The sequence below is a fragment of the Salvelinus alpinus genome, chromosome 6 (genome assembly GCF_045679555.1).
Source record: "Salvelinus alpinus chromosome 6, SLU_Salpinus.1, whole genome shotgun sequence".
Classification (NCBI taxonomy): domain Eukaryota; kingdom Metazoa; phylum Chordata; class Actinopteri; order Salmoniformes; family Salmonidae; genus Salvelinus; species Salvelinus alpinus.
The window spans coordinates 57887411-57904385 of record NC_092091.1 but is presented as its reverse complement, the minus strand read 5'-3'; the positions used below and the strand labels follow the sequence as shown (position 1 = coordinate 57904385).

The following is a 16975-nucleotide window of genomic DNA, read 5'->3' as shown; positions in this document are numbered from 1 at the left end:
TATTTTGTTTAAGAAGTAATCCTTTTTTCTCAAAAAGTTTCAATACACTAGCACCCTCCCCTTCCGTGAATAACTGCACTGAGCCTTTTTCTAAAATGATTTATGAGATTGGAGAACACATTGGGAGGAATCTTAGACCATTCCTCCATGCATAATATTTCCAGATCCTAGATTTGCTTTGTCAGAGTTTATGGATTGCCCTTTTCAATTGAAACCCCAGGTTTTCATTCGGGTTCAAGTCCTGAGACTCAGATGGCAATTGCAAAATGTTAACCCTTACAGAAAAACCATATCATTTCACATTCATTTAATCACGTTTTCATGTATACCCACTGGGCACAGACGTCGGTTCAATGTCTAGTTTTGATTTACATTTGGTTGAGTTGTCAACTAACGTGAATTCAACATAAAATCAACAAAACATTTCACCATATCATTGGATTTAGGTTAAAAGTAGGATGAAAAATAATAAAATTCCCTTATAGCTTTTTGCAAATCCAATCAGTTTTGCGTGTTGATTCAACGTCATTACATAGATATTTTGGGTTGAAATGATGTGGAAACAACGTTGATTCCCCCCAAAAAAATCCCCAGTGGGTAGTTTCAAGATATCACGTTGCTTTACATGTTGTCACATTAACTTCACATAAGATCACGTGATCACATGAAAATGTGTTTTTGGAACAGTGGTGGGTTTGGCCTCAAAAGGAGGATGCAAAGCATCCCATACCTACTGTACAATATGTTGGTGAATCTTTGATGTTCTGGGGCTATTTTGCTTCCGCTGGTCCTGGGGTCCTTGTTAAGTTCAATGGCAACATGAACTTTATCCAGTACCAGGACATTTTAGCCAAAAACCTGGTTTCCTCTGCCAAGAAGCTGAAACTTGGCTGCAAGTGGATCTTCAAGCAAGACAATTACCCAAAGCAAACATCAAAATCCCCAAATAAATGGTTAATTGACCAAAAAATCTACCATTTTGCAATGGCCATCTCAGTCTCCAGATTTGAAACCTATTGAAAAACTGTGGTTTGAAACGAAGAGGGTAGTCCATAAGCGCAGGCGAAGGCTATCAAGGATCTGGAAAGATTCTGCATGGGGGAATAGTCTAACATCCCTCCCAATGTGTTTTCCAATCTCATAAAATATTTTAATACTTGTTGCAAATACAGGTAAACCCTTATCATAATTTCAGAATTACGCACAATCCTTGATTATTGGTTATCTGTTAATAAAATAAAAAATGTATAGTGTGCAAGGTGCAGAAATACAGTAAACCTTATTATTATCCCGCTGTGTGATTTCATTTGAAACTTTTCTTCAACATTGTGCAGTATATAAGATGTAAAAAAATTCCTTTGAGAATGGGAATGAGTGTGTGAAGTTGTGTGCTCCTCTTTGAAGAGGCTTGGCGACCGAAGGTAACCACCTTGTCCCTCCCCCGTGGAATGCTATTCCTTAGAGCTAAAGAAGTGAATCACCTTCTTTGACTGTGTTACTTTACACAATCTAATTAGGGCCTACGTCTCTGACCCATGTTTCCGAAGAGTTTAAATATAATCCCTGGGGCGATGTGTGTGATGTGTTCGATACCATTCCATTGATTCCGTTCCAGCCATTACTATGAGCCCATATAAAGGAACCGACTGCCGCTTCTGCCAAATTTCATTGGGGAAAAAAACAACCTGCGGTTTATTTTGCTTCTCATGCAAGTACAGCACGATTTGATAGTCACATATTTGAGTTTCCAAATCTCAGTTAGTTAGGAGATATTCTATCTATGTTAGCAAAAACCTTCTGAGAGCCTTTTTAGCATGTCTTGGTGTTAAAGTTAGGAGAACATTCCCTTAAAATGCCTAGCAGAACGTATCTAGAATGTGGTTAAAAATGTTCTCTGAATATAATATATTAAAGTTCTAGACACGTTTCATGGGACGTTGCAAGAACATTCATGTCCAGTTTTCTGAGGTTTGGGAGAATATTCCACCAACGTCCCACCAAACATACACAGAACAGGGTTGCCATGTTCTCAGAATATACAATTTTAACGTTCTAGACAAGTTTGATGAGAACGTTGCAAGAACATTCTTGTGTTCAGTTGTCTGAGGGTTAGGAGAATATTCCATCAACGCCACATCAAACATACACAGAACATGGTTGCCATGCTCACAGAAGATAATAACGTTTTAGACACGTTTAATAGGACGCTGCAAGAGTGGTGGCGGCTTCATGTCATATGTCATATGCTTGTCATTGGCTAGGACTAGAGAGTTTGTAGGATAAAAATAAATGGAATACAGCTAACTACATGCAAAATCCTAGAGAAAAACCTTGTTCAGTCAGCTTTCCAACAGACACAGGGAGGAAAATTCACCTTTCAGCAAGACAATTACCTAAAACACAAGGCGAAATATACACTGCCGTTTCTTACTAAGACGAAATGTAATGTTCCTGTGCAGCCTAGATACAGTTTTGACTTAAATGTTCTTGAAAATCTAAGGCAAGACATACATAAATATTGTACATTCCCAATATTGTACATTCCAGGTGTACAGACTTACCCAGAAAGACTGATTCTAAGATGTATTGACTCAGGGTTGTGAATACTTATGTCAATGAGATATTTTTGTATTTCCTTTTCAGTAAATTAGCAAACATTTCTTAAAAACAGAGTTTTCATTTTGTCATTACAGGGTATTGTGTGTAGATAGGTGTAACACAACAAAATGTGGAATAACTACTTTCTAAATGCACTGTATAATGAAATCCTATTGCGTCTGATGTACTTTCTTGAACTGACTTGGTAACCTTCTTGATTGATTTGGCAGATATAAATGAATGATGTTAGGGGCTACAGGTCTACTTGGTGGAAAGATAATTGAATGTGATATTATTGGATTGGTGAAATAACACTCACTGATTTTGAGAGGAATTTCAATGTTTGAGTCTTCATTACTGTTTTGTATTTTCAAATTACATTCTGTCAAATACCTATTTTGATGACAACATCATGAACTATCTTGATATTAAGAATGTTTGTTATTTCTCACTCAACTGCTATTTTTGTTCAGATAAATGTGTGTATAAAGTTTGCAGATAAAAAAAACTATTGAATTTATGACGACGGAATGCACAAGTACTATCATGAAAATGAAATGAGAAATTAGTTGGATAATTATAAATAACTTTATAAAGCAATGCTAGCGTTCTTACACTAAATTCAGTATCTTGCATGCCCATTTCCACTCACCTGAAATTCTTGACATAAATAAATGAAGTCCACTTGAAATTCTACTCTTAAAAGGTTCACAAGGTGATCGTCAACCAGGTAAATAGGTCCGAAAGTACAGTAGAAGGTACAGTTTCTTCTCTCTCTATCACCTCACGATTGGTAATGCCAGTAAGACAGGAGAAGGCAGGTATACTCAATATGAATCTCAGACTGTATTAGCAGCCTTAATATTGGAATTGCTTTTCAACTGGTTGGGTGGCTTCAATGTGTTTGGTTAGGCCCTTTTTATAGATGAGAACATTCCTAAACATTCCTCCACCCCGGAAAATCCATCTACCCTAACCCACTGTGTAAAGACATCATCAGTGCCATCCTCCTATCTTTTGTTTTTGTTAATTGTCAAATCACATAAGAGGTATTGAAATTATTTGCCCTACCGGTTTTACCTCAAGTCACAGATAATTGCACATGACTTGAAATACAGATATGCATCTGTTGGTCACAGATACCTTTGAAAAAAAGTTAAGGGAGTGTATCAAAAAAACGGCGTCTGGTTTTACCACGATGTGCCTCATGCAGCGCGACACATCTCATTCGCATAGAGTTGATCAGGCTGTTGATTGTGGCAGGTTGAATTTTATCCAACTCCATATTACATGTTTTATTTGATGACTTTATGATTTCATTCATCTCATCTCTATAGAGCTGCTGCCTATGCTGTATGACAAAATCACTATTTTACTAGTTCTTCAAAGTAAATAAGGCATACTTTTATAACTGCTGAATACCAACTATCAATCACTTAGGTTAGATCATGTATTTTCAGTTGGAGATACCTCACGAAGCAACTGCTGCTCTTCCCTTTTGATGTGCTTTCTTCTGTCTCTCTCTCTCCCTCTCCATGTCTGCCCCACACCAGAGAGGAAGAGGCGAAGCAAGAGTCTTGAGCATCTCTTCATTATACCCATCGACTGTACAAGTAGGCAATTAATGGATTATGGTCATTGTAGTTATTTACTACATTTTCTGTGCTAAACTATATTGAATATTGGCCTGTTGGAAACTACAACTCCCTACAACATTGCACAGTTCGGGCTTGATCTGATTTCGCTCTAGAGAAACTGCACATTGAGCTCACAGAAGAAAAAACATCTACTAAGCGGAATTAAAATAATTCAACCGACGTCGGTGATTTGATTGTTTAAAAACCCGATAAATAACCAACATTTCAATGAATCGCTCTGAACTAAGGTGAACAAAATATTGAAAATACATGGGCCCTTAAGGTATGTGTCCTCAAATGTTATTTAATATAAAAATCTCACATCAGCTGGTAGAACTGACTAAATTAAATGAATCCTATAACTTATTCCATTCCACAGTTATTTGTGGGGCTCATGTCTTTTAATATTCATATAGACTAGGGGCTATGTAGCTTCTTATCTGTCATGTTGTGCGGACACTTGCATTTCTTTACAGCTGACTTGCCCTGGTCGTGTCAGTACAGTCATTTTTTAACGAATAACATGATGCAACTTTACCTTGCTACATTGCAGATGATCCAAGGAGGAGAACAAAGAGAACAGCAGGCCAGTGGAGCCCTTAGAACAGCAGCAGCCAGGGGCAACTGGTAGGGAAGTGGATGATTTAGGTGACCCCGACACAGGCTCAGAACAAGTTAAGCTAAGTATCCAAGTATCCCCTTGACCATTTTGGATTGCAAAACTAAAGAGACACACCAGAAAAGACCCAGAAACAGCAACTGAAGAGTAGATGATTGAGAGAGACACCAGACAAAACACAGATTCAGCAACTGAAAAGTAGGATATGATGGAGAGAGACACACCAAATCTCGGCTCCCGAGTGGCGCAGCGTTCTAAGGCACTGCATTTCAGTGCAAGAGAGGTCACTACAGTACCTGGATTGAATCCAGGCTGAATCACATCCAGCCTTGATTGGGAGTACCATAGGGTGGTGCACAAATGGCTCAGTGTGGTCTGCGTTTGGCCGGGGTAGGCCGACATTCTAAATAAGAATTTGTTCTGAACTGACTCCAAGTTAAATGAAGGTTAAATAATATATAATAACTAAATAAAAACACAGCAATAGGATACCAGAAGAACAGGCCACAAGAATAGACAAAGGAGACAGTAACAAACAAGTACCTGAGACAGCAACAGACAAGACACAGAGAAAGTCACAGAAGAAGGCAGATGGAGAGAAAACAGAGGTAGGTTGAGCACAGAGTGGACTGTATCATTTTACACTGCTCTATAGATTCTATTTAGTTTTATTTGCACAAATTATAACAAATGAAATATAAACAGTGACAAAGTAAAACATGCTTTACAAAGAATGTGCAGGTGAGGTGAAAATATATATATTGTGAATTACTTTTAAAACAACTGTTTACTTTTACACTTTTTACAACCAGGACAAGACGAGAGAGAAGGGTAGACAAAAGAGACAGCAACATAGAAGACTTAGAGACTGACACAGAGAAAGCAATGGAGGGAGGCAGAGGAGCGTTGGACTGTAACAAGTGGACTGTAATACTTAAAGCTGCTCTATGGATTCTAATTACAGCGTGTGTGTGTGTGTGTGTGTGTGTGTGTGTGTGTGTGTGTGTGTGTGTGTGTGTGTGTGTGTGTGTGTGTGTGTGTGTGTGTGTGTGTGTGTGTGTGTGTGTGTGTGTGTGTGTGTGTGTGTGTGTGTGTGTGTGTGTGTGTGTGTGTGAGAGACAGCAAGGGTGTTTGGGTGCTGTGGGATTCTAGTTTGGCTCATTGGGCAGGTCAGAGCTTGAAGTTGTTGAGTGGTAAGGAGGTTTTTGGTAATACACTGTAGATGTATATGTTCCAGAGTAGAGAGACCCACAGTCGCTACTGTAATTGAGTACAGTCAGTGTTGGCTGTGGCAGGTGGGAAGGTGCAAGTTATCATGAAAAAAATGTAATCTCTCAATGTTCTAATCTCTTAATGTTCATCTCAAAGTGCACCGAATTCATGCATTTAGCTTTGGAAATTCTTATTTTAAAAACATGTGCGGGGGGGGGTTGCCCCGGATAACGCTACTGGCTTTGGGCTAAGAACCCAATGTCTTTAAATCCTAGAAACGCCTATGAGTCATGACTTTTCCAGAATACTATAATAGACACAGATACCAGACACACAACGCATCTGGCATTAGCTGTTATCCTTACACAACTTGAGTTGTTTCGTTCCGCTACAGCCAAAATGATCTAAAATCAATTAACTGATCATTTAAATTAATATTTTTTTTACATTTAAATAAATGTTTTATACCTATTATTGATTCTTGAAGAATACTTAGAACCTAGTGACTGGGCTGCTGTTTTGTTGTTTTTCAAGGCACTAGGCCTTTAAACATGGATTGATGGATAATTATTTTGATAATTTGATAGATATTGACAGGATTTTAGGATGGATATCTGTGTATAGATGTATAAGATGCTGAAAATTCATTTTGAGGGGATTGAGTTGGTGAAATTGAGATTTTTTTCATAAATGGAAAATAACTTTTGTAACCTCCTTGGTGGATATATTTATGGGCAGACTGACATGCTGATTGATGCATTGGTAGATACCTGTGGTTATATGGAGAGATAGATACCTGTGGTTACACAGATGAATAGATTGGGTGCAGTCAAAGATCTAAGGGTTTTTGAGTCATTAAATGCTTCTCTAGAATGTGTCACCTTATCTACTCTCTCACCTGATTCATCAAGTGCGGTTATTTACAATTGGTCTGAGGACTGGGCACTGGCACCTGTAGTTGTAGATTTTGGATGGGGTGTTACAAAGTCAGGTACACTGTAATTACAGTGTAGGTAAACATTGTTGTTAGTTTACAACTGTGAAATATACAGAGTGTGCAAAAATGACATCAAGGCAAAGGGTGGCTACTTTGAAGAACCTCTCTTGCACTGAAGAACTTAAAATATATTTAGATTTGTTTAACACTTTTTTTGGTTAGTAGATGATTCCATAGGTGTTATTTCAAAGTTTGGATGTCTACACTATTATTCTACAATGTAGAATATAGTAAAAATAAAGAATAAACCTGGAATGAGCATGTGTGTCCAAACGTTTGACTGGTACTGTATGTGTAATTACATATAACACAAATTGGGTAATTAAAAATCATAAAACCACACACATGCATTTATTATATAGGAAACAATATCACCTAACATGTTATATAAACTGTGGTAAACAATTAGCTATTACATGGTGTTCTTTGATATTCTGGTCATAATTTCAACCTCCTATGAATGTTCCAATCATCTTGGTAACTTTTACACATTTTATCACTAAGCTTCACCCCAAAGACCCTTATGATACCACGTCATAGCAGCCTCTTCAAAAACATTCGCTCACATAACCTATTATGGGGTTAATCTAGCCCACTTTCTAGATGGCGAAACAGCTGCCAAAATAAAGGAAACTTTAATGAATTAGGGATAATAAGTATTTCAATTGTGTTGAGATCTGGTGACTGAGACAGCGATGGCATATGGTTTACATCGCTTTAATTTTCATAAAACCATACAGTGACCACTTTGCCCTGATGATGGGTGCATTTCCATCCTGGAAGAGACCCTTCCCACCAGGATAGAAATTCTTCCGCATTCATTTCACCTTTATTTAATCAGGTAAGCTAGTTGAGAACAAGTTCTCATTTGCAACTGCGACCTGGCCAAGATAAAGCAAAGCAGTGTGACACAGACAACAACACAGAGTTACACATGGAGTAAACAATAAACAAGCCAATAACACAATAAACAAGTCAATGACTCAGTAGAAAAAATAAAGTCTATATACAGTGTGTGCAAAAGGCATGAGGACGTAGGCAATAAATAGGCCATAGGAGTGAATAATTACAATTTAGCAGATTAACACTGGAGTGATAAATGAGCAGATGATGATGTGCAAGTAGAAATACTGGTGTGCAAAAGAGCAGAACAGTAAATAAAATAGAAACAGTATGGGGATGAGGTAGGTAGATTGGGTGGGCTATTTACAGATGGACTATGTACAGCTGCAGCGATCGGTTAGCTGCTCAGATAGTTGATGTTTAAAGTTGGTGAGGGAAATAAAAGTCTCCAACTTCAGCGATTTTTGCAATTCGTTCCAGTCACTGGCAGCAGAGAATTGGAAGGAAAGGCGGCCAAATGGGGTGTTGGCTTTGGGGATGATCAGTGAGATATACCTGCTGGAACGTGTGCTACAGGTGGGTGTTGTTATCGTGACCAGTGAACTGAGATAAGGCGGAGCTTTACCTAGCATAGACTTATAGATGACCTGGAGCCAGTGGGTCTGGCAACCAATATGTAGCGAGGGCCAGCCGACGAGAGCATACAGGTTTGCAGTGGTGGGTGGTATAAGGTGATTTGGTAACAAAACGGATGGCACTGTGATAGACTGCATCCAGTTTGCTGAGTAGCGTGTTGGAAGCTATTTTGTAGATGACATCGCCGAAGTCGAGGATCGGTAGGATAGTCAGTTTTACTAGGGTAAGTTTGACGGCGTGAGTGAAGGAGGATTTGATGCGAAATAGAAAGCCGATTCTAGTTTTTGATTTTGGATTGGAGATGTTTAACTTCTCTAGGGTAGGTGAGACGCTAACGTCCCACCAGGCCAACATCCAGTGAAACTGTAGAGAGCAAACATTTTAAATACACCATTCGTTGTATTAAACATTCTTGTAAATACATGTATCTTACATCATTTAAAAGATGAACGTCTTATTAATCCAGCCGCTGTGTCAGATTTCAAAAAGGTTTACTGCAAAAGCAACGTTGCGATTTTCTGAGGACGGCGCCCCACACACACAAGTATTACTAGCATTTTCCAACCAAGCATTAGCGTCACGAAAGTCAGAAATAACAATAAAATAAATCGCTTACCATTGAAGATCTTCCTCTGGTGGCAATGCCAAGTGTCCTAACTACACAGTGAATGTTCATTTTGTTTGATAAAATCCATTTTTATAGCCTAACACGAAACATTTGTAAACCGGTTGCATCGTGATTTCCATCTCATTCAACTTTGGACGAAGCGTTCGTGGTAATTACACACACTAAACAAACGTTTATCCAGTCATGGTTGGTTTCATTGCAATCCTCTGGTTGATACTAACACAACCATACATGATGGCTCTTTTCCCGGGACGTATTGGCCGAAACAAACCGATTTGAAGACAGCAATCAATGACCTCATTGCGCACCAATGGTAGGACCGGTCTATCGTTGCTTGACTGTATTTTGGCCCAATGACCACTGATCATCTTGAAATCTAGCTTGGAAGATAGCCAATGAGCTGAGGTAAACGGCAATGTGTAATGGTTATACGTTTGAAGACCAGCCTTTGTCGTAAACTCTGGCGTAAAAGAGGTTCATTCGCCATTTCAAATCCTACTTGACGGAGCCACAAGTGTTACGCATAGCAGTACATATTCAATAGCATTTTCAACAAGTTTATATTTTTTAATTATGGCGAATAAATCAGGAAAAGCTAAAACAAAGTCTAGGTATACAGATTTAACCCAAATTATAGAGGAAATTGATAGAGACAGCCCCCCATCTCACAGCTAGCCTTCAGGGAGCTGCTCATCCAGGAGCTTGCTAGCTACAACAAGTTCACTGCAGCACCTTCTGCTCCAACCAGTGGTGTTCACCTGCCCAGATTCATCTCTGCAGGCATGAATGTGCCTCAGGGCAAAAAGGGCACAGTAGGGAGACGTCGTTGTGCCCTTTGTCACAGCAAATGCCCCATCACCTGCACCACCTGTTCAGTAAGCCTCTGCTTTACAGCAGAAAGAGACTGCTATTGGCCATGGCACCAGCAGCACAATATTGTGTAGAGGACTGAGGGTCTTCACATTATTGTAAATAGAAAATGTGTAAATAGTTACCCTTGTTATTTGTTTGTTTATTATTATTATTTTTTTTATATATTTTTTTCATATATATATATTTAAAAAAAATTGGGGTGTGTTAGAATAGCATTTATGTATTTTGTATATAGTTCTTTCCTTCAAAATGTATCACTGTAACAATTCGGCCACTTGGGTACATTTGGGTACATTTGTGTGGGACACCTGGGTGACTTCATGCTCAATGTCATGTAGCTCGCTCATTTTTGAAGTTATCTGTCTAAAACCTTGCTCAGCTATTGTTGCCATATTATGTTCTTCATTCAAATCGTCCACAGCATCCTATCTGTATGTTTGGCTATTCTTGGTCATTTGAAAGATGATACAGCATCAATAAAAAACAGAAAACGTATGTTTATTTCCTTGTATTTTCTTCTACCAGATCTATTGTGTTATATTCTCCTACATTCAATTCACATTTCCACAAAATTCAGTGTGTTTCCTTTCAAAGGATACCAAGAATATGCATGTCCTTGCTTCTTGGCCTGAGCTACAGGCAGTTAGATTAGGGTATGTCTTTAGGCGGAAATTGAGAAGAAGGTGGGGTACCCCAAAGAAGTTAATATGAGTCTGGAAGGAGAGTTTACAGTCTAGCCAGACACCTAGGTATTTATAGTTGTCCACATATTCTAGGTCGGAACCGTCCAGGATGGGCGGGTGCGGGCAGCGAACGGTTGAAAAGCATGCATTTGGTTTTACTAGCCTTTAAGAGCAGTTGGAGGCCACTGAAGGAGTGTTGTATGGCATTGAAGCTCGTTTGGAGGTTAGTTAGCACAGTGTCCAAGGAAGGGCCAGAAGTATACAGAATGGTGTTGTCTGCGTAGAGGTGGATCAGGGAATCGCCCGCAGCAAGAGCGACATCATTGAAAAGAGTCGGCCCGAGAATTGAACCCTGTAGTACCCCCATAGAGACTGCCAGAGGTCCGGACCAAATGCCCTCCGATTTGACACAATGAATTCTGGCCCTGTAAGGGGTTGAGTGGACCTAAACTATGCAGAGAAATGCACCACACACCCATAACAGAGATACCTGAACCCTTCCCCTGCTTTCAATATACTTTGTATCCCTCATTTATTCAAGTGTTTCCTTTATTTAGTCATTTGGCTTATTCTGGACGTCTCACTTTCCACCACGTCTTTCGGACAATCAGCTTTCAGGGCTCAAACCACCCAGATTGGAAATAAATATGATGAGCACCTGATGATCAATCAATCACATTTATTTATAAAGCCCTTTTTACATAAACTGATGTCACAAAGTGCTGTACAGAAACCCAGCATAAAACCCCAAACAGCAATCAATGCAGGTGTAGAAGCACGGTGGCTAGGAAAAACTCCCTAGAAAGGCCAGGACCTAGGAAGAAACACAGAGAGGAACCAGGCTACGAGGGGTGGCCAGTCCTCTTCTGGCTGTGCCGGGTGGAGATTATAACAGAAAATGGCCAAGATGTTCAAATGTTCATAGATGACCAGCGGGGTCAAATAATAATAATCACAATGGTTGTCGAGGGTGTAACAGGTCAGGACCTCAGGAGTAAATGTCAGTTGGCTTTTCATAGCCGATCATTCAGACTATCTCTACCGCTCCTACTGTCTCTAGATATTTGAAAACAGCAGGTCTGGGACAGGTAGCACGTCCGGTGAACAGGTCAGGGTTCCATAGCCGCAGGCAGAACAGTTGAAACTGGAGCAGCAGCACGACCAGGTACACTGGGGACAGCAAGGAGTCATCAGGCCAGGTAGACCTTAGGCGTGGTCCTAGGGCTCAGGTCCTCCGAGGGAAAGAAAGAAGGAAAGAAAGAAAGAAAAAGGGAAAAAAAGAAGGTTGAAAATGATAATTCAGGACAGAAGGCTGGGCTGGTGTCACCGAACCAGATTAACCCTGCTCATGGACAATAATTGACTTTCAAATATTTGTGAGCTACTGTGTGGTTAACTGCATCTGCATTTAAAAAGGTACAATATCTGATATTATATCATTTATTTAGTTAGTTATTTATACTGAACAAAAAGATGAACGCAACATGCAACAATTTCAAAGATTTTACTGAGTTACAGTTTATATAAGGAAATCAGTTAATTGAAATAAATTCATTAGGCCCTAATCTATGGATTTCACATGACTGGGAATACAGATATGCATCTGTTGATCACAGATACATTAAAAAAGGTAAGGGCATGGATCAGCGCATCCCAAACAAGCTCAATGGGTGACATGTCCAGTGAGTATGCAGGCCATGGAAGAACTGGAACATTTTCAGCTTCCAGGAATTGTGTACAAATCCTTGCAAAATGGAGCTGTGCATTATCATGCTGAAACATGAGGTAATGGTGCCAGATGAATGGCATGACAATTGGTCTCACGATCTCATGACGTTATCTCTGTGCATTCAAATTGCCATTGATAAAATGCAGTCGTGTTCATTGTCCGTAGTTTATGCCTGCCCATACAATAACCCCACTGCCACGATGGGGCACTCTGTTCACAACGTTGATATTAGCAAACCGCTCACCCACACAAAGACCATTCACGTGGTCTGTGGTTGTGAAGTCGGTTGGATGTACTGACAAATTCTCTAAAAAGATGTTGGAGGTGGTTTATGGTAGAAAAATGTACATTCCATTTTTCTCAACAGCTCTGGTGGTCATTCCTGTAGTCAGCATGCCAATTGCATGCTACCTCAAAACTTGAGACATTGTGTTGTGACAATTCTTTTTTTTTTAAGTGGCCTTTTATTGTCCGTGGCACAAGGTCCACCTGTGCAATAATCATGCTGTTTAATCAGCTTATTGATATGTCAGACCTGTCAGGTGAGTAGATTTTTTTGCGGATATGGAACATTTTTGGATCTATAATTTCAGCTCATGAAACATGGAACCAACACTTGGTATTGGTCCCTCTAGACATTACATTGATATTTTTGATCAGTGTAGTTATTTATTGAGATTCAATCTGTGAAACTGTTGATTTTATCCTAATGTGAGGGTCTGTTATAGGACCTATACATCTCATAATGCTTACATCACAATACTCTTTGAATCCAACCTACCCTATAGACTTGTATTGTGATGGTCCTTACTCTGGTTGCCTGGTGAGTACGTCTATAAGTAACTCAAGGGAGTGATTAGGAATGCATGCAATGTTTTCCGGCACACCTCTTATACTAAATAATCCAGATTGGGTCTCTTCCTTCTTCACATAAATAGAAACTGGAATAGCCCGTTTTTTGCCATGCCTCAGAAAGTGATCTCAGTGAAATCTTTTCAAATCTCAGTATCAAATCTCACGCGACAATGATTCTTTGGAAACACTTTGTAATTTTCACGATAAGCCATTATGCTTATACATGTTTGCCAGTACTATAAATACTTATAAATATTTTATATATTATTGTATATGTAATAAGTGCTTATGATCAGAGTGACGCAGGCCCTGTGTTTCAAGGGCTCCCGCTCTGTGCTCGTGGGTCAGAGCGACCCAGGCCCTGTGTTTCCAGGGCTCCCCGCTCTGTGCTCTGTGCTCGTGGGAAAGAGCGACCCAGGCCCTGTGTTTCCAGGGTTCCCGCTCTGTGCTCTGTGCTCGTGGGTCAGAGCGACCCAGCCAGCCACTACACAGGTCCAGACATGCTCCGCTGTGTGCTAGAGAGCAGCCAAGTGTTATTGTTGTGCTCTGTGCTCTGTGCTCGTGGGTCAGAGCGACCCAGCCAGCCACTGGCGAGGCATATGCCGTTGAGTGTAGAGAGTCTGTGAGTGTGGCGAGGTTACGCGTGACTCCCCGCTCTGTGCTCTGTGGGTCAGAGCGACCCAGCCAGCCACTACACAGGTCCAGACATGCTCCGCTGTGTGCTAGAGAGCAGCCAAGTGTTATTGTGGCTCGGCTGGGGTGGGTCAACTGCACACGGCTACACACACGCGCGCAAGCGAGCCTCGTGCATTTTCAGGTTTTGGTCTCCCGCGTAAGCTGGCCGGCCGGCCGTAGAGATGTTACTAATATTGTCAGCGGCACACACACACACACAGACACACACACACACACACACACACACACACACACACACACACACACACACACACACACACACACACACACACACACACACACACACACACACACACACACACACACACACACACACACAAAGTAACCGGCGCCCCACCCGTGCCATGTGCGCTCTTCCCCGCCGCTCAGTGGACCCAATCAGAGGAGCCGAGCGGCCATGGCCGTGCGTTTCACGGCTGAGCAAGTTCTAGAACAGATCTTATCCAGCCTGGACCAAGAAGACAACGGAGATTCCGGGAAGGAGAAGGAAGACGGGGAGGAATACAACCCCGAGCGCCGCGAGGTCAACGAGGCTTCTTCTCCCTCTTCTGAGGAAGAGCCCGAAGAAGACCCCAAGGATGAGCACGAGGACCAACACGAGGAAGAGATCTCCTCGGCTCCGGACCAAAGCGAGACGCCGTTGCTGTCGAAAAACGGCAAAATCGAATGGTCCCCCGTGGCTTACGGCCGCCGCCGCCGCAGGGCCCGCGCGATCTGCCATGCCGGGCAGGACGAGACTCCGGGCCCCACGGCCCCGCCTATGCCGTGACCCAGGCGTGCGACATCGCGTCCGCCTTCCACCTGTTTGTCACAACGGCGATAGAAAGGATAATTGTGGAAATGACGAACCTGCACGGGACCAGAAAATATGGCGACGGCTGGCGACCCATGGACGCCACGGACCTGCGCGCCTACGTAGGGCTGCTGATCCTAGCGGGTGTCTACAGGTCCCGAGGCGAGGCCGCGGCCAGCCTGTGGGACGCCGAGAGTGGCAGGACCATGTTCCGAGCCACCATGCCGCTCAAGGTCTTTCACAGGTACTCGAGGCTGCTGCAATTCGACGACCGCCAGTCGAGACCCGCCAGACTCGCCAGGGACAAACTCGCAGCCATAAGAGAGGTCTGGGACCTGTGGGAGGTACGGCAGCCGGCCCTCTACAACCCGGGGCCTGACGTGACGGTGGACGAGCAACTGGTCCCGTTCAGAGGTACTGTGCGTGCGTGCGTGCGTGCGTGCGTGTGTGTGTGTGTCTATAGATAGGTAGTAGCTGTAGCGGCTGTAGCAGCGGCTGTGGCAGCACTAGCAGCAGTAGCAGCGTGTTTAACACAAAAGGCCGTTGGCCCCAATGAGACAGTAACGAGGCTAAACTCTTCTCCCCTTTCCAAAAGGCCGCTGTCCTTTCCGTCAGTACATACCCAGCAAGCCGGCGAAATACGGCATCAAGTCGTGGGTGGCCAAGCTACGCTTGGAAGATGCAAGTGTACACCGGCAAGGCGGCCAGCGGAGGGCCCGAGAAGAACCAGGAGATGCTCGTCGTCCTCGATCTGACAACGGGACTGAGCGGTCGCAATGTCACCTGTGACAACTTCTTCACCTCCTACGAACTGGGGCAGCGGCTCCTCGAGAGGACCTCACCATGGTGGTTACGGTGAGGAAGAACAAGGCCGAACTCCCGCCCGCGCTGCTCAAGTCCAAGGGCAGACAGGTCCTGTCCTCCAGGTTTGCCTTCACGCCCACCGCCACTCTAGTGTCCTACCTGGCAAAGAAAAACAAGAACGTGCTACTTTTGAACACGCTGCACACAGAGGGAGACATTAGCGATCACCGTGACAGGAAGCCGGCCGTCAACCTAGACTACAATTGCAACAAGGGCGGCGTGGACAACCTAGACAAGGTGGTCGGCACCTACAGCTGCAGACGGATGACTGCACGCTGGCCCCTGGTCCTCTTCCACAACATCCTCGACGTGTCCTCCCACAACGCCTTTGTCATATGGCGAGAGATCAATGCCCCGCAAGCGGAACAAGCGCAGGGTGTTCCTCGAGCAGCTGGGAAAGGCACTTGTGAAGCCGCTGATCCAAAGAAGGCAGCTCTCCCCCGCACCGAAGCGGCGTCAGCACTTGTCAAAGTCCTACAGAGTGCCACGGCGGCTCGTGATCAACAGCTCGAGGAGCCCGCCGCTGGCACGGCCGCTGCCCCGCTCGCTGCCCCGGCCACCGGGGCAAGTAAGAGGAAGAGGTGTCAGCTCTGCCCACCCAAGAAGGACTCCAAGACACACACGGTGTGCTGCAGGTGTAAGAAATACATCTGCAAAGGCTGTTCACACGCATACTGTTACACTTGCACACATTGGGCCTTTAGCCAGGACGGGACAGGGTGACCCGCAGGACGCGGGGACTAGACACAATACGAGGACAAACGAAACCTTCCATAAGTTTGCTCATGGTAGAAGTGGTCACATAGTGACTGTTTCAAAGTTCACCCATTTTACACACCTCACCCGGCCATGAGACATATATGTCTTCATTACTGAAAAGATTGAGTTTGGTTGAGTTTAATGTCATTTGAAAGCTTACAAACAAAGTCAAACTATTTTATAATTTCTTAAATTGTTGCAGCTAATTTTATCTCAACATTGAATCATATCTGTGTAACATTTAATTAAGTACCAATTTAAGTAAATATATATATTTTTTTATCTAATATAGGATGTAGGCTACAACGTTCTCTGTCGTTCTCAGTATTAGCACAAGCAGTTCGCAGTCTACACAATAGGAAGCGGCTGGGAGGAGGCTGGCTCATAATAATGTCTGGAATGGAAGCCACATGGAAGCCATGTGTTTGATGTCTTCAACACCATTAAATTGATTCCGTTCCAGCCATTACAGAGATGCATACAAAGCTCTCCCTCGCCTTCCATTTGGCAAATCTGACCATAATTATATCCTACTGATTCCTGCTTACAAGCA

The 16975-nt window shown here is 42.6% G+C and overlaps 1 pseudogene; it reads left to right on the top strand.

Moving 5' to 3' along the window:
• The first annotated feature begins 819 nt into the window (after positions 1 to 819).
• On the top strand, positions 820 to 16386 carry LOC139577916 (piggyBac transposable element-derived protein 4-like; annotated as a pseudogene).
• The last annotated feature ends 589 nt before the right edge of the window (positions 16387 to 16975 follow it).